Source organism: Notolepis coatsorum (assembly GCF_963971535.1).
Source record: "Notolepis coatsorum genome assembly, chromosome: 9".
NCBI lineage: Eukaryota > Metazoa > Chordata > Actinopteri > Aulopiformes > Paralepididae > Notolepis > Notolepis coatsorum.
The window spans coordinates 65,671,940-65,690,704 of record NC_140173.1 but is presented as its reverse complement, the minus strand read 5'-3'; the positions used below and the strand labels follow the sequence as shown (position 1 = coordinate 65,690,704).

Here is an 18,765-nt window from a genome sequence, read left to right as displayed (position 1 = left end):
TCTCTGTAAATGTGCTCAGTCTGAGTCATGAATAAATGACATCCAGAGGGCACTTTACTTCACTTTACTTCCTTTGGTACCTTTTGAAAATAAAACATTTAGGAGGAAGCTGGTCTCTATAAACAAGTGCACAGAGAGTCTACTTACGCAACTGCCCAGGTTGCCAAAATAACAGAACAGCATAACGTCATCGAAGTGGGTACCTGAACATGACTCATGCTTAGCTGGGCGATGTATATATCCCACAACTTATTATGGATCCGTGTTAACGTGTTTGTCAGGAAACGGGAAGCAACAGTTGTGCTTGGAGGATCAAGGAAAGGGCAGGGCTTGAGATCATTTGAGGCTTTATTAAAAAAAAATATATATATATATATATATATATATATATATATATATATATATATATATATATATATATATATATATATATAATCTAATGATTAAATAAATAAATGTTCTATACCTCAGCAGATATATATAAATAATATATTTATATATATGATATATAAATAATGAAGTCCTTCTGAATATTGTATTTGTAGTCCACTCATCAAAATCTCAAGGCTGCTTATTTTCCCATGGGGAAGATAATCTATCATATTTGCCTAGTGATGCACGATATATCGGCCGCCGATATAATATCGGCCGATATGGCAGTTTTTTTTTACACATCGGTATCGGTCCGATATTTAAATAATTATTATTATAATTTTTTTTTTTTTTACATGTTTTGGCCTTAAATAGTTTCAAAATATCAGTCATTTCTGAAAATAAGTTCCAAAAGTAAAAAATAAAAATGCGTTTTGGAAAATAGCTCTTTATTTGATTATCATAAAGTGTTTTCTATACAGAGATATCGACATCGGTAAATATCGGTATCGGCCAGAACAGCAATATTAATATCGGTTATCGGTATCGCCCACAATTTTCACATCGGTGCATCACTATATTTGCCCAAATGTATGATGTGGCGGCTCGGTGCTCACACAGTACTAAACTACATAGAACAGACAGTTTCTGCTCCATCACAGTGATCTCTTGTCAGCACAGCTCACAGCTGGAGAGTTTTCACAACATCGCATTCGGATGATGTCATGAAAACGAACATCACTTTACGTGTGTACAGTGCCAGTTCACCAGATTAGCAAGTGAGAATGTTCAACAGTTAACGTCTCTTTACATGAGTGTTGCAATGATGGAATGAAGAAGAGGAAGCTTGAGAGACGGTGGTTAGGAGGAGAGTAGGGATGGGTACCGAATTCGGTTCTTTTGAGGTACCGAACCGAAACACGTCGGTACTACAGAGTATCGATTCAAGTGAAATACAGAGAAAAAGAAAAAAAAACTTTTTTTTACCTTTTTTCTTTTCATGTCAACGTTCACACGCACAATATATGCTTACCTAGGATTTGACTTGATTCAACAACAAAGCAGTTGGAGCAATGGCAAGCCGAAAACGGTCGAAATTGTAGTTATTTGAAGTTAGGATTTCTTTTTTCACGACTAAATAATTTTTTTTAGACTAAAGTACCGAAAAAAGGTACCGTTGGGTACCGGTATCGATTCACAGGTACCGGTACCGTATCGGTTCAAATGTGAAAGGTACCCATCCCTAGAGGAGAGAAGAGCTCGTCAGTACAGAACCTGCCATGACCTTTAGTATCATGTGATGACGATTAGGGATGCCCCGATCACGTTTTTTGCCACCGATACCGATCACCGATCGTCGTGAGCCATATCGGCCGATACCGATCCGATACCGATCGTGTTTGATTAAAAAGAAATTAAAAATTATTTTATATAATTTTTTTTTATAAAATATATATATTATATAATTAGACTTGTACTTGTATTATCTGCGAGACATCGCCGCCCACCACGCAACAAGTCAAAATGCTCGCTATCTGCAAACAGCGCCACTGTCTGTGTACTCTAGTAGCCTCCAGCTCCAAAAAGGATTCTCCGGCGCTGCAGCTGGACCCTATTGGTATAACGTTACTACTGTGCTTTGGTCATATCACATTCAGCAAGCCCTCAGCTCGAATGTGCATTGAATCAATGGTATAAGACATTGATATCAGGAGCTATCTGTAGCTACTGCTAGCCGGCTAGATGACGTTAAGACAACTATTTAGTTCAATCGGACATTTCGTTTTGAACTGTGAACTAACGTCAGCTAACGCAAGCTAACACAAGCTAACGGAGGTATCAACATGGACTACTAGACTTGCTGGAGCATTTGTTTATATCCGGAGCTATCAGTAGCTAGCCGGCTAAATACCGTTAGACAATGCCTACTAAAAGTGAATAGTTGACTGGGTAATTTTGTTTAAACAGTAACGATAGCTAGGTAGCTAACGTTAGCTCAGGTCGAATGCACTATAGACTCGAGCAGAGGAGCCGCCTCTCAGTCCTCTGTGTTTACAAACTGTACACGGGTGCGGGCGGGGCTAGGGAGCAGCGGCAGTTTGCAGGTCCTGTGCGTCTCAGACAGACAGCGAGTGAGATCTCCACTTGATCGGTTTCCGTGATCGGCGAATATGACTATCGGAATTCACCAATCGCATATTTATACTGATTATCGGCCGATAACGATCGGTGGCCGATCGATCGGGGCATCCCCTATGGCGATCATGTGTCTTGAGAGCTGGCTAGTGATATAACTTCATCATAACTGAGGTGAGGATTGTCTCTAGCCTCCTAGCGAGTGTCAGGCTGAGTCGGAGGCCATGAATTAGCCTTTCATTCAACCCCAGTCCTGACGGACACTGTGGGAACACTTCCCATGTCGGAAGATGCTGTCCAAATATTCATCGCGTCGTTTGTCCAACGTTATCCAGCATTGCAGATGATCTGGCGGGCGGGGACCCTCGTCGAGGTAACTGTGGTGACCGCTTGTGTTGCCGGAGTGTTCAGACTCCGCAGCTCGGCCAAGAAAACAAACCACATCGTTTCAAATGGAGTGCAATAGCGGCCGCAAGGCGTTAGCCGGCGATACTGACCGTTTGCGATCTCAGACACATTCAGGACAGCATTGCACAAGGTGCCTCGATGGATTATGAATGGCAATAGCGAATAAAAGAAATAACGAAACAGAAACGTAGATCTATGTTTCTGGCACTCAACCGCTGGGCCACAGAAACGTAGATCGAAGTTAACGGCACCCATTGTGTTAATAAATAAATAATGTATTATTATTACTTTATTGTTATTTACATCTTACTGATGTAAAGCACTTTGAACTGCGTGCAATCCCCTATAATCAATCTTTTTAGAAGGCTCTGGGAGTCTGGGGCAGTGTAGCGCATATGTTTATTATATATATCTATGGTGTAGCGCAGGGGTGGCCAACCAGTCAGAGACTAAGAGCCACAAATATGACTGTGGTACCACAAAGAGCCACACCACCAGCGTTTCTCAACCTTTTTTTTTCAGTCACGGCACCCTTCATGTGTTTATAGATCTCACCCTCTGGCCTCTGAAGTTGCTAATGTCTTTTTTTATTTGGGCCTCACAGGGTTAAAAGTACCCTGTGAGACCCACGGTTGCAAAATTACAAAATCACTTTTAGCTATTTAAAAAAAGAATGTTTATTTAAAAAATGTTAAGCACATATATAGTCAATTGGTCCTGTTGTTCAGCCTCACAATGCTATTTGATAGTAAATGTGTTTATATGTCCCACCATCTGGCCTCTGAAGTTGCTAATGTCTTTTTAATTTGGGCCTCACAGGGTTAACCTCTTAAGCCCGAGATATACAGTAAAAGTGCATATTTTCAGCATTACGTTTGTTTACCAATTATTTTAACTGTTATTAGTGAAATATAAGATTATAGAAATCTCAGGGCATTGAGTCGGAAACCGGCGCATATTGACAGGAGGAAGTGGCACATCCAAAAGTGAGTGTAGTCTTTTGAAGGAAGAGACTCAGGGCTTTCGAATTTCGAAAAACTACCCTACCCAGCTCACACCAGCCCCTGTCAATCATCTGACTTCTGGATTAACTTTTTTATTTCTCTTATTTTTTGGGATTATCTCCCACAAACCTGAATGTTATTGCCATAAAACAGAACGCAGTTAGTTTCTCTACCTTTCTGTGAACGTCTTGCAAAAAACGGTGTTGCAATACGATGAAAAATGGTGGAGAAATTTACATTATAAAAAAGATGGCAGAATTCAGTACTGTATCTACAAAACCTTCTGTTTAATCATCTTCCCTTTATTCATTTGCTTAGATTTTTCAGGTCTGGTCAATTTTAGCATGGTGTTATTCACAGTCAAAGATAAAAAAAATGTTTTAAATAGAATTGATATTCTCCTTTGGTTCATTACAATTTCCTCAAGCCTAGTAACATACACACTATTTCTGACACTGATCCATATATGTCCCTAGATTCAGATACCAAGAACATGCAAATGGACTATTTAAAAAAAAATTGTAAATGTTTATTCTACGTCCTTATGGAATGAGTGACATAAAAAAAATAAAAAAAATAAAAAGTACGAAAAAAATAATTATATATATTTTTTTTTATGGATGGAAGAGCCGCACATTGACGGGCAAAGAGCCGCATGCGGCTCACGAGCCGCGGGTTGGCCACCCCTGGTGTAGCGTATGTTTGCGGGGCTCTGTTGTCTCGAGTCTAGTAAGTTAAGTTAAGTTAAGTTAAGTAGTAAGTAACTTACTCTCATGCTTGCACACACACACACACACACACACACACACACACACACACACACACACACACACACACACACACACACACACAATGCTTGGTTTGCACAAGCTGAACCGCTTAACGTGCGGTTTCGTTTCGCGGTAAAGAAAACGTTGACGTCATCGGATTTTTTTTTTTATATATATATATATATATTTTTTTTTAATTTTTTTTTTGTATTATTCACATGAAACAAGACAACACATTAAACACAATCACAATACATAGAACTTCACAAGAAAATAACAAAAACAATAATACAGAATAACAATTTATACAGACAAGGAGAAAAGAAAACAGAGTTCAACCTTCTAAATTTTAAATCCAAGGGGTACTATCCAATAAATGGTCTTTCCCAGTGTTCAGCCCCGATTCCCGGCTGTGTGACCCTATATTAATAAAACGTACATCTCCAATTCAACTAGGGCTGACCTTCGAAGCTTTTTTTGGCAATCGAAGCTTCGGGGCCGAGCTTCGATTTTAATTCGAAGCTTTTTTTTTTTTTTTATAAATATAAATATATTTTTTTTAATGTTTTTTTATCTTATGTTGTGGGACTTGTACAGCACTTTCGTAAACGTTGTTGTTTTTAAATGTGCTCTATAAATAAAGTGGGTTGGATTAATTAATTAAGTAGCCCCTTTCGTGACTGACGCATCCAACAAGGTTTCACTCGGCTGTGTGATTTAATTCAAGGTGGATCGCTGTTGTCGTTTGAACAACTTCAGATTTCATGGGAACTACCAATCCCCCAAATCAAGAATGTTTAAGATGAATGAAGTAAGATTTTGATTATTTGAAATATGGCCTGTGTAGACTAAACTATGCACAGAATTATGTCAGTCTACAAGGTCCGGATTCTACATGGTCCGGCAATGTAGACCTTGTAGACTCCACTACAGACCAATTATCAGTGAATGTTCATGCATTTTTAAGAAGGGCAACTTCCACAAAAAAACAAAGAACTCACCAAAACATCTCAGTAGCACCTTATCTAAATGTTATATTTCATATATGGAGATTCATATTTATTTATGTATTGCATGCATTTCTACATTTTATTTCCTATTTTGTTTATTCATCCCAGTATCTTTCTTTCTTATGTGTGGAATTCTACAAGGTGCGCGCACACACACACACACACCTACACACACACCTACACACACACACACACACACACTTACATTTAGTCATTTAGCTGACGCTTTTATCCAAAGCGACTTACAAGTTCTGTACGACAAGACAGCAAGAAGGGTACAACTCTATCAGCTGAGTAACAATGTTCATCAAAGTGTTGCGTGTTACAGTGTAGGTTAGTTTATTAGGACAAGTGCATGACAGTAAGGTTAGTCACGGTTAGATTTTTTTTTTTTTTTTTTTTATCATTTCAGATAATGGTTGAAGAAGTGAGTCTTTAGTCGACGGCGAAAGATTGGACGGGATTCGGCTGTCCTAACTGGGATGGGTAGTTCACACACACACACACACACACACACACACACACACACACACACACACACACACCTACACACACACACACAAATCGAAGTAAAATTTTTTTTTTATTTTTATTTTTTTTTATAACTTCGATTTTTTTTTTAATGTTCGAAGCTTGTGCCATCGAATCGAACGTTCGAAGCTTCGAAGCATTTAAGACAGCCCTAAATTCAACACAAGGACCACTTTTTGAGAACACGACCCGAAAACGGAGCAATGAACCTTCATGACAAAACAAAAACCTGTAGAGGTGTTCCATAGACTCACAGAGACCGTGTAAAAGTGACCAAACAGTGAAGAAATAGTTAAATAGCTGCCCCCCCATAAAATCCCCAGCTAAACTCAAGAGGACAAGACAAAAGACAAGACAGACAAAACATGTCCTCCTCCCCCTCCCAAGAGACCCCCGGACTCACCCGAACACGCACCTCAACCCCGCTCAGCCGCACACGGCGGTCCTGACCTTTTCGGCTGCTGCAAACCACAGGTCAATACCTGCCTGTCCCACCCCAATCGCCCGCGCCGTGGATATCTCAAGATAAATCACATCCAATAGTGTTAGGGACCAGTTAATCACTGTAAGCTTCTCAGGCTCCTTCCATCTCATTGCTATTAGCTTCTTCGCTGCTGTGACACCCGCTAGGACAACCCTTTTTAGTTGAACGGACGCAGGTAGTGTCGTTATATCGTTCAGGAGTAGCGTAACAGCTGTGAATGGGATAGTTAAGCCACACAGATCTGAAAGTTTGTCCGTTATTGACCTCCAGAAGCGGGCCACTGGTGGGCAATCCCAATACATATGCATATAAGTGCCAGTGGCCTTTTGAGAGCACAAAGTGCACCGAGAGTCGGTTATCAGTCCCATAGCAAATAGCTTCCTAGGTGTCAGATAGGTCTTATGAATATAATTAAAATGAATTTGCTGGTGATTGGGGTTGCGGGAAGATAATGCCACATTTGCCCAAACATCATCCCAGTCAAACTCGGGGTCCAACTCCGGGATATCCACCCGCCAGATTGTATCCAATGATACATTTTTATACGTGGATTGAATTAAGAGCGTATAAAAGTCTGAGACAAACCCTCTGGAGGTCGTCCTGTCCACTATGAGCCTGAGGAAGGGGTGTGGGTGCAAAGCTTGAGCCCACGGCACGCCATGCGCCCTCAGCGCTGACCTTAGTTGAAGGTAAAGAAAACAGGACTCGCCAGGAAGATCATAAAATTCTCTTAAGTCCTGAAACGCACGGAGGCCGTTCTTATCATAAATATCCTCCAGAGTATGAACTCCCCTCCTCTGCCATTGAGGAATATTAACCGGCTTGTGCCCAACAAGTAATTGCTGGTTATTAAAAATTGGAGAGTCCAGGTGCCATGGGCATTTAACCCCACACGACCTCTGTACATTACGCCACGTTTGGATCACGTGAGTTATGATCGGTCCATACCTCAGCCGGCATTTCGAAATAGAGACAGTGGAGTACACCACATCCTGCAATCTTAGCGGTGAGACCGCCGCCGCTTCTAAGGAGCGCCAAGATACAGCATCTACAGGGTCTAGCCAGCACATCAGAGGTCTCAGTGAGAAGGACCAGAAATAAAGCTTAAAATCAGGGATTGCGAGGCCCCCATCTTGTTTTCTACGTTGAGTAGTAGCTCTTTTGATTCTCGGGCGTTTGTTATTCCAGATAAATTTAGATACCATCGATTGTACCTTGCGCCAGTGGTCTATTGGAGGGGGCAGGGGGAGCATTGAGCTAACAAAATGTATCCTAGGCACAACGTTCATTTTGATTATGGAAGCTCAGGCTTGTAGGGAGTTAGGAAGGGACGACCATCTGTCTAGATCCTGGCGTATTTTATCATAAGTACCCGTGAAGTTGTACTTAGTAGTTTGACTCAGCGTGGGGAATATCTCTATACCTAAGTATTTAAAATGTTCCACTATGGGGATGTCAGCTGGTAGTCGCACCGCCATGGCCAGCTCATTAAGAGGTAGGCAGGCTGATTTGTTCCAGTTAATCTTAAAGCCTGACAATTTACCAAAGTCGTCGATTATTTCCAATAATTTTGTGGCCGACCGGGAAGGGTCATCCATAAAAATCAGTAGGTCATCCGCATAGAGAGCAATTTTGTGTGGTGTATTATTGATCATTATGGGGACGATGTCCGCCGATTGCCTAATAAATTGGGCCAATGGTTCGAGGGAAAGCGCGAATAGTCCCGGGCTCAGAGGACAACCCTGTCTAGAAGATCTGGAGACTGGGAAAAGTGTGGAACAGTTTTTGCCTGTCAGTATCATTGCCGACGGCGAGGCATACAGGACTTTAATCATATGAATAAAATTCTTTCCCAGACCCATGACCTCAAGTACCTTCCACAGGTATGACCATTCTAGTCTGTCAAACGCCTTCATGGCATCCAAAGACAGAACAGTGGATGGAGCTATATTGTCTTTACTGTTATCGACTACATGCAACAGCCTCCTAAGATTATCTGCAGCCAGGCGCCCCGGGATAAAAACCAGTTTGATCGCAGTGTACCAATACCGTCATAAATCTCTGCAGGCGGCGGGCCAGCACCTTGGCAAACACTTTTAAATCGGCCCTGAGAAGACTCAAGGGCCTATAGCTACCACAATCATTGGGATCTTTGTCCTTCTTGAGAAGTAAAGAAATCAGCGCCATGTTGACATCTCTTGAGAACTCCCCCTGTTCGATAGCGTAATTGATCATATCGAGCATCAATGGGCCCAGTTGGTCCCAGAAAGCTAAATGCACCTCGGGTGGAATACCATCCCAGCCTGGTGCCTTACCCCTCTGCATTTCAGCGATCGTCTCCCTTAGTTCCATAAGGGTGATCGGTTTCCCCAGTTCCTTAGCCTCTTCTTCAGAAATGTGGGGTATCTCAAGCCCGCCAATGAACGATTCAAATTTAGAGTCGTCGAGATTAACCTCTGAGCTATATAACTGAGTAAAACTCTTTAAAAGTGTCGTTGATCTTTTTCGAATCAGTAGTGATTGTACCCTGTTGCGTCTTGATCGAGGGGATATCCGAGAAATGATCATTCGAGCGTATTTTCATTGCCAATAGATGGCTAGGCCTGGAGCTGTGAAAGTAGTAATTTTGCCTTGTCCTATGTATCAAGAACTCAGACTGTTGTTTAAGTATGGAGTTTATTTCCTTCTTGACTATCTTACGTTGTGTGTTTAGTCGTTCACTATAGTTAGTTTGCAAAGATGCGTATAGATCCGCATATAATGTTTCCAGTCCTTCTAGTTTTTTTGATCGGGATTTACGTAAATTGGAGGAGAAAAGTGTGACATGACCCCTGATAAATCCTTTCAATGCGTTCCATAGGACCCTGGGGTCATCGACCGTGCCAACATTGATCTGCAAGAATTCAGCTAGTTTACTCCTGAACTCGGAGCAGAAATCATCGTTCTTTAATAAGGTTGAGTTAAAACGCCACCTGGGAGCTCTCGTGGAGAGCCTGCCAAAGGTTGCCACAAGGAAAATCCCCTTGTGGTCCGAGAGAGCCAGGGGAACCAATGAGACGTCGAAACTATCAAACAAATTAGGGGATGCGAATGCATAGTCTATTCGAGAGAAGGTTTTGTGTCTGGCAGACAGGTGAGAGTAATCCTTGAGGGTGGGATTGGATAAGCGCCATAGGTCTGCGAGCCCAGTGTCCTGGGCCCACATCCTGAGGGCCTTGGAGGACCGTTTTTGGTCGCTTGTTTCAGAGGATCCGGACCTATCCATCTCCGCATCCAACATATTCTTTGTGATTGTATTATAGAACGCTGAATCAAATGTGTTAGGGGCATACAATGCTATTATTGCCATCTTCCTATGAGAGAACTCAACTTTTGCTATAGTAATCCTTCCCTCCGTGTCCGACCACACATCCAGGACTTTGATATCAAGGTTACGTCTTGTAACTATGACGACTCCTTTCGTCTTATCATCGGCTGAGGATGAGGAGATAACATGATATTGTCGATTTGCTAGCCTTGACACATCACCCACCAATAAATGCGTCTCGCTAAGGAGAGCAATGTCAATATTTCTTCTCTTCAATAACCAAAGGACACTGGCACGCTTGTGTGGGGCGTTAAGACCTCCTGCGTTCCAAATTAAAATATTCAATTTAGCCATGGTCGAGTTTGTCTAAATGCGTAGAGAACATACCAGTGCAGCCAGGCTGAGTACAGAGGCGCTGATCCAGGCGGGCCCAGACGGTCAGTCCCAGACGGTCAGTCCCAGGAGTTCAGAGGAGGAACAATTACACACATATAAGACAACAGTACATAAAACACATAAAAATACCACCCCAGTTACAACCCCCCCTCCTTCTACTCTAAACCCTAACCCACCCGTCCTATTATAAGCCCTCCTATACCCACTCTCCAATCCCCTCCCTATGCCCCATCCACTAAGGATGGTCATCTTCCTATCATTTCCCACTGGAGTCATGGATCCAATAAGACGCTCCCCACTCCGACCCCCCTCTAGATAAACCCCTGATTAAACCCCCACTAGTCCAATAAACACAAATAATAATAATAATAATAAAAATAAAATTCAATAAAGATATCGGTCGAAAACCACCTGAGCCTTGGCCCAGGGGAGGAAACTAACTTTTTGGCTTACCAGCCAACTGGCGAGTATCTGATTTTTTTTACCAGACAAACTGATTTTTTACCAGCCAAAAAAAAATCGCTAATTGTGATAATTACTTCTTTGTATGTCTTCGTCTAAATTGATTTTCAATCATAGTAATAATCACACCGTGTCTCTACTCTTTAAAATATTTATTAGCATAAAACATTAATAACAGTCTCTACTCTTCACAATATTAGCATAACACATATTAACATGAAAGAGGGATCTATTCTGGACTGGGTTGGGCTGAACTGGGCAGTGAAAGATGCTGGGTTGGACTGGGTTGGGCAGTGAAAGAAAAAAACCGAAGTATGTTGTGAAGTGTATAGATGGATAGATGTGAAATGTATAGATGTAGCAGTACTGTCTATCTGTATGTCGTGTATGTCATATGTTATGATGAATTGAAAATGGGGGACCCTGATGTAAACAAGACGAAAGTCTTTCTCTGGTCTGCATCCCCTTAACAATTGTGTGTATTGAGCCGTACTGTATTGTACCCATTCTGCAATCTGTTAATAAAGTTTTCAATCAGTCAATCAAGTTAACTTTGAACCTCGGTTGCCAAGCCACGTCAATGTTGTGTATGCATCCGAGTGTTCACTGTGCCTTTAAGATGGCACGGTGGCCTTACGACAGTGCTGTGAAGTACCGTCAAGTGTTGTGGTAACGTCAGTTGGGTTGGTCTGCTGTTGTGCACTGGTTGAGCTAGCCCCTTTCGTGACTGCGATGTGCAAGCCAGGGGCTTTTGAGCATGAAATAAAATGTCTAACCTTACGTCGTAGTCCGGTGCGCAATAGACTAACATACACCTCTGTAATTTAAATGTGTCCTTGCCTTGGACTCGAGAGTTGTACTAGGGTTGGATGCAGTTCCCCGTTGCTCAGTCTGTCTGTTTTCCATCTTCTGTGTTTAACGTTATCTGTTTGCGAGTGCTTCCTTGACTGATGGCCAGTACCACGGGACTTTTATTCAACATTCTATATTTCCGCGGGTTGGCCAGTACTGCAGGAACTTTTATTAAACATTATATATGTCCGTGGGTTGGCCAGTACTGCGGGAACTTTTATTAAACATTATATATGTCCGCGGGTTGGCCAGTACTGCGGGAACTTTTATTAAACATTATATATGTCCGCGGGTTGGCCAGTACTGCGGGAACTTTTATTAAACATTATATATGTCCGCGGGTCTTGTGCAGTGCTCTCGTGGCACTGTCAACTCGCCAGACTGGCGAGTGGTCTTCATGAATCACTCGCCAAACGTAAAAAATACTCGCATTTGGCGAGTAAAGTGGCCTAATTTCCTCCCCTGCCTTGGCCCTAACATGAGAGAACCATAATGGAAAAAATAGCCATTATTATATAATAACTCAACATCACCCCTGCAACCATCTATTTCCGAGTCTGCACATCAACATCGCAATGTTATAGCACAAATGGATAAAGGAAAATTCAAAACAAAATTAAATTAAAGCCATACCAGCATATAGTCTAAGGCAGGATCGGATCACAGGTAAATTGTGCAGACGGATGTCATTTAAACAACGACAATAATAAGAAAGGGAAAAAAGGGGGTTATGGTCAAAGTGCACACCTGTAACAGCCCCTCTGAACAGGCACAACGGTTGGAATGACATAACCTATGTAAGAATAGAATTAAACACATTAACCCGGGGATGGTAATAAGCAATACCTGACACAACCTGTTATCATATATTGTTTCAATAAAGATATCGGTCGAAAACCACCGTGAGCCTTGGCCCTAACATGAGATAACTAATGGAAAAAATAGTCATTATTATATAATAACTCAACATAACCTTTGTAAGAATAGAATTAAACACATTCATTAACCCGGGGATGGTAATAAGCAATACCTGACACAACCTGTTATCATATATTGTAATGTTTATATATATATTCAACCGATCTTCTCCTACCGGAGCCCAAAGCTCAAAACAGCCTGGATATAAAAATAAAAGCATACAAGAAGTTAGTTAAGGACCCGATCACCGTTGAATTGTGCGAACCGATGACACTTAAACAGCAACAACAACCAAAGTGCGTAAATATTAACGGGTCTCGAATGTATCAGCGCAGACGTTAGACGCAGCCCGCTAGCTAGCCCGAGGCTAGCGCGTAAGCTAGTGATGAATCCGGATAGCACGTTAGAGTCTGTTATGTACATTGTTCAGCTAGCTCGTTAGCTTCCAAAGAGGCGATACACAAGTACGACCATGAGGTCAGCTTTAGCAAGTAACAGAAGTCATTGGGAAGTAAGGCTGAGCCCGAACGTTCGAACGTTCGTTCGTTACGCTGACATTCGGACTTTAATTAATAGGTTCGAACGTTCGGTGAAAAAAAATAAAGGATGCGCACGGGGTTGAGGTGATGTGAATGCGAGGCGCTCGGCTCAAACAGTATGGTCTGCCGGGCTGCAGCGGGATACTATTTCTCAACCAGAGCTCTATTTTGATTGACAGGCGATTCTGCCAATTACGTCACACACCGCTTGCACCCGCCTCTGCTGTTACCACCAATCGGCAAGCGTTTATTCGTTTTTTACTTCAAGCAATGCCGCCATTGATCTGCTTGCGAGAAGCCTCAACAGACTTACCGTAGCTACCGGGGAGCCGTAGTTAGCTCCCCGCCGAGGAAGTAATCGGTAACAAGGTTTCCGTAGGTGAACCTGCAGAAGGATCATTAATGAATACCAGCCTTTTTCGGCCACGGAGCGCGAGCTTCATGGCGGGAGGTGGTTGCGTTGGAAACAACAACAGACCCGTCCACCGTCTACCTCGGAACGGTGGTAGGGCGGACGGGCGGCAGGCGTGTTGGGAGACCGTCCGACGGGTCTGTTGAGGAGCCGAGGCGTGCGCCTCTCCTCCCGGCTCCCCGTCGAGTCGTCGACCAAGAGTGAATACCTGTTATTGAACGTGTAACACTAACTATATAACGTTAATGCCACAAAACGAATGCCTTTGTTTATCTAGCCCCTTACGTGACTGCAAGGGCTATTGTTTATCATAAGGCCTAACAAAAATAATAGTTGGTTTCAGGTTGGTTGTCAGTTTGGCCATGGGTAGGTAGGGAATTTATTTTATTTTATTTTTTTATTTTATTCTTTCCCACGGCGACTATGGATAGGGAATTTCTTTATTTAATTAAAATGTTCACAACAACATGGATGCATGTACTCTGCCAGCATGTTTAATATCCATAATACTAAATGTTTGACTAAGATTTCTATGAAACTTTATTCTTAAAAAAAAAGAAAAAAAAAAAAATCTGATTTTTTTTTTTTTTTTTTTTTTTTTAAATATATAATTTTTTTTTTAAACTCATAAAATATATTGGGTCGCACCTAAATCGGCAGGGTCGGTCGGCAACCTGAAACCAACCATTATTTTTGTTAGGCCTAAGTAGTAACTTTTGATGCAGTAGCTTGTTTATTTTCTTCTGAGTGCTTTGTTTAATTACATGTTTACATGAACAGCCACCACTGTAAATAACATGTTTTTCACCAATAGACTATGCAATGCCGCCCTCCGTAGGATCTATAATAATACAATAAAAAAAAAAAACATTTAAAAAAAAATGAAAAAAAAATTATTAAAAAAAATTTAAAAACGAACGTTCGTTCGATAAACCCTGGCGAACGTTCAAACCCTAAAAACAGGGTTCGGGGACAGCCTTATTGGGAAGCCCCGCTAGTTGGATGGGCAGTGGGCAGTTAGCATGTCTGGGCATGACAGCAAGTGTTTGTGAATAGCCGAAATGAACGCCGACCATCAACCTTATCCAACACAGATAATTTCGCAGGAGCGAATAGCGTGGGCCTCAGGCCTAGTTTCCATAGCCTGTTCATGACCACTTTGTATTCGCCTCTCTGTGCTTGAACCTCCGGTGTAAAGTCTTCGAAAATGGCCACTTTGTGATCGCCAAGCCTTAGATTACCCCTTCTGGCACGAGCCGACCGCATGATGAGTTCCCTCTGCTGAAGCCTGTTCAGCTTGACAATGATGGGCCTCGGCTCCTTGTTCACACCAGGAGTGGTCCTGCCCGCTCTGTATGCCGATTCACAGACGGGAGGGGAGGGGAGGACGTCATTCCCCAGTATTTTTTGCAGCAATTCCGGCATGGTCTCAGAGAGACGGCCTTCCCCGTTGCCCTCCGGTACTCCAACAATCCTGATGTTGTAGAGTCTCTCCCGGGACTGTATTTCCACAATTAACGACTGTAGTTTGGCAACTTCAGCCTGCCTAGCCAGCAGGGAGGACTCTAAATCCGCCATCTTCTCGCCCTGTAATGATACCTCCGCCGTTAGCTCGGCTAGTTCGTTAGCATTAGCCGTGGAGATAACGTACAGCGACTCCATCTTGTCTATCAGCGGGACGACCGCCAACCTTACTTCTTCTGATATCTCTCGATGAAGGTTATCACAAAAATCCGCCAGCACTTTCCTTTGTGTTTCAGCGAAGAGTGTCTCGGATTCTGCATGGAGCTTGGTCATGACCAAGAGCACAGCTTCGCTTATCTCACCGACACCGGGCGATGGTGCGGCCAGGCCCGGTGGTGGTTTGCTGGCTGGGGCGCTCATGGATCTGGTTTCCACCACCGACATCGCAGAAAGTCGAAAAAAGTCGACGACAGTAGTTGAAATACGACGACTTAACAAGCAGACAAAAAAACAAATAAAAATAAAATAAAGACTAATGGGGAGAAATGTATATTCTGCACAGTAGAAGGGAGCTCACGTGAAACACGTCTACTCCATGTTCGCCTAGCTCCGCCCCCCCTATATATATATATATATATATATATATATATATATATAAATAAATTATTATACATATTTTGTTTTCTGCAAGAATAATAACAAAATATATATTTTTTTGCATTACCGAAAATTGGCACCGTTGGATCTCACATGAATCTGTAGTACCGACGTGTTTCGGTCGGTACCCTTAAAAGTACCGAATTCGGTACCCAGCTCTAGTTAGGAGAGAGTGTCCACTGAGACTTATTATAGTGGTGCACGATATATCGGCCGCCGATATAATATCGGCAGATATGCAATTTTTTTTACACTTCGGTATCATTCCGATATCAAAATAGGGCCAATATAGGAGATTGCGCTCGTCACCAATGCAAGAGACTCCGGTCTCGACTCCCCGAGTTGGCATTGCCTGCGGCTTGGGCCAGTCGTCATACTATCTCAATTGGCAGAGGTAGTCATTTCTGAAAATAAGTTACAAAAGTAATACAAATAAAAAATGCGTTTTGGAAAATAGCTCTTTATTTGATTATCAAAGTGTTTTCCATACAGAGATATCGATATCGGTATCGGCCAGAACAGCAATATTAATATCGGGTATCGGCCACAATTTTCACATCGGTGCAATGGGTGCATCACATTTTTATAACAATTAAATTAGATTTTAAATAAATACATTAAAAGAAAATATAAAACAACATCTATGATCATCTACAAGCAATAGTCAGAGGTCCATGAGTGGTTCCCAAGTTCTGAGTTCATAGACAAAGTATACGTACGCTGTTCCAGTTGCAAAGTGTCCTGGAGAATCTTTTTAAAGAGGTCAAGTGTTGGATGTCTTTGTTTGTTCCTCTATCGAGACTTTTAAGCAGTCGATTGCTTAGCCGTCATTTGAAATCATCATCTTATTCTTAACACTGTAAACAACATCAGTCTAAAGATGATGTCCATTAACTTTTATTTTCAGCTCTGTTCGGTCCGTTGTCTAGAGACGACCAGATCAGTCTTCATATTTCCCGCCTGTCATAATGTGGAGGGCTATTTAAAGAAAACAGCGCTGCTTACCAGACATGTGCTTATAATTGATTCAGCGTGGAAGAAAGACTAGCATCTGATCCACTAACAAGAAAGACAACTTAACAATTAGCCAAACAGGCTTCTTCCTCTTGGATTGGATTGGATAGTCTTCCCCAAGGCGCTCTTCATCTGTGGCTGAGAGCAGGGTGATCCCACTAGACATGTCGGTCTGACCCATCTATCAGAGTCCTGAGATACAGCATTCCTGACACTATCTGTCCTGACACTGACTGACATGTTTGTTTACATAGGTAGATTTGCCCGGTCGCTCAAACGGCAGTTGAGCGAAAGCTACCGAGGATCTACCAGGTCATGAGCTTTGACTGTGTGACTGCACTTCCTTTGTGCTGCGTACACTACAGACTGACTGTCCCTCTGTTCAGTAGCTATTATTAAGGCGACTGCACCTCCTTTGTGCTGTGTACAGACTGGCTGTCCCTCTGTTCAGTAGCTATATTAAGGTGCTTGGTTTTAAAGGCCTGTGAATTATGTTATTTGTGCACATTTGTCTGCGTTTTATAGCATCTAAGTTGTCGGCAAGCATGACACACACTTGATTGTGAAACTCATTGAAATGCATGATGGTTAATGATACAAGTTTTCCATCAGGTTGTGGACATCAGATTGGTCATTGTGTTTCATCACTATGTTGCTCCACAGGGAGGGTCATCAGGATGTTCAATGACTAACAACCCATCATCTACGCTCATTGCACACACTCACTTTTAAACAAACACTCACCGTAACACTCACTTTAGACACTTTAACACTACATTATATTTATCTATTATTAAAGAGATTTGCACTACATTCATACCTCATTTGCATTTTCACCTTACCTTAAAGTTTTGTACCTCATTTTCTGCATTGTACCTCACCTTTTACTCATTTTTACTCGCTGTACTTAGATTGTACCTAGGTTGTACTTTAGATTGTATATGTAAGGGATAATGTATAGCTACGAGGTCATTGTCGCAAAATAATTGACAGACACAGAGTTTAGAACACCGAGGCGCAGCGCCGAGGTGTTTTAAACGTCAGTGAAGGTCAATTATTTTGCGACAATGATAGAGTATAGCTGTACATTATCCCGCTTATTACATGGCTAACTTATTAACAATATACCTAATTCATCGACAAGACTAGATCAAATGAAGACGCAGTTGTTCTGTGGCTCTGTCAGCCCAAATAAAGTGATTATTATTATCGGCAGCCGGCAGGTCTGTGGTCTGATTGCATGACTGAGTGCAGCTGTGCATATGCTGAGCAGCACTGATACAGTGCTGTAGTGGGCTTGATTGCGAACAGCTGCGCACAGCGGTCATTATTGTCCCACAGCGGTCATTATTGTGTGATAACGGACCTCTGACGCGGGCTATTGACCAATCACAAGCAAGCATTTCGGCGAATGTGAAAACGCCATGTAATAATGTATTATATATTGTATATTCCTCTCTACTTACTTTTTTGCTTCTTTTTTTTAACTGTATGAAGCACACTCTCAGGGCAAGGCCAGATTAAGAATTCAGAGGCCTCTGGGCCAGACTCTTGTGGAGGCCCCCACACACATACACGTGCACGCATGCACAGTGGCGTTTTTATATGTAAAACATTGGTGGGGCAGCCACTAACCAAGGCTACATACCAGGCAAACTACAGTAATCAAAATGACAGTAATCGTTGTTCGCAAATTTCACACCACATATCAGGCATAGGCTGCAGGTAAGCCTGCATTGTTAGTCGTGAAAGCAAATTAATCTGTCCACGCTGAATTAAACCCTCTATTTTCATCAGACTTTCCTTTTTTTGGATTTATCCATGGTTAGCTTACTGGGTGGTCGGAAACTCAAGATTAGCCACTTGCAGACGGCAGGGAGAGGCGCGGGGTGTGACGTACTGTATATTTTAGTTGATGAAATATTTTTGTTGACTAAATATTTTAGTTGATGAAATATTTTTTCATTTCAGTGTCACAGTATGACATCGATCTCCAAAATAAAAGTAAAAACAAAAAACAAAAAAAAAA

The 18,765-nt window shown here is 42.0% G+C and overlaps 1 protein-coding gene across 4 annotated transcripts in view; it reads left to right on the top strand.

Moving 5' to 3' along the window:
- cul9 (cullin 9) overlaps positions 1–18,765 on the top strand; it is a 288,372-nt gene that overhangs the window by 67,563 nt on the left and 202,044 nt on the right. The gene's annotated exons all lie outside the window — the stretch shown is intronic.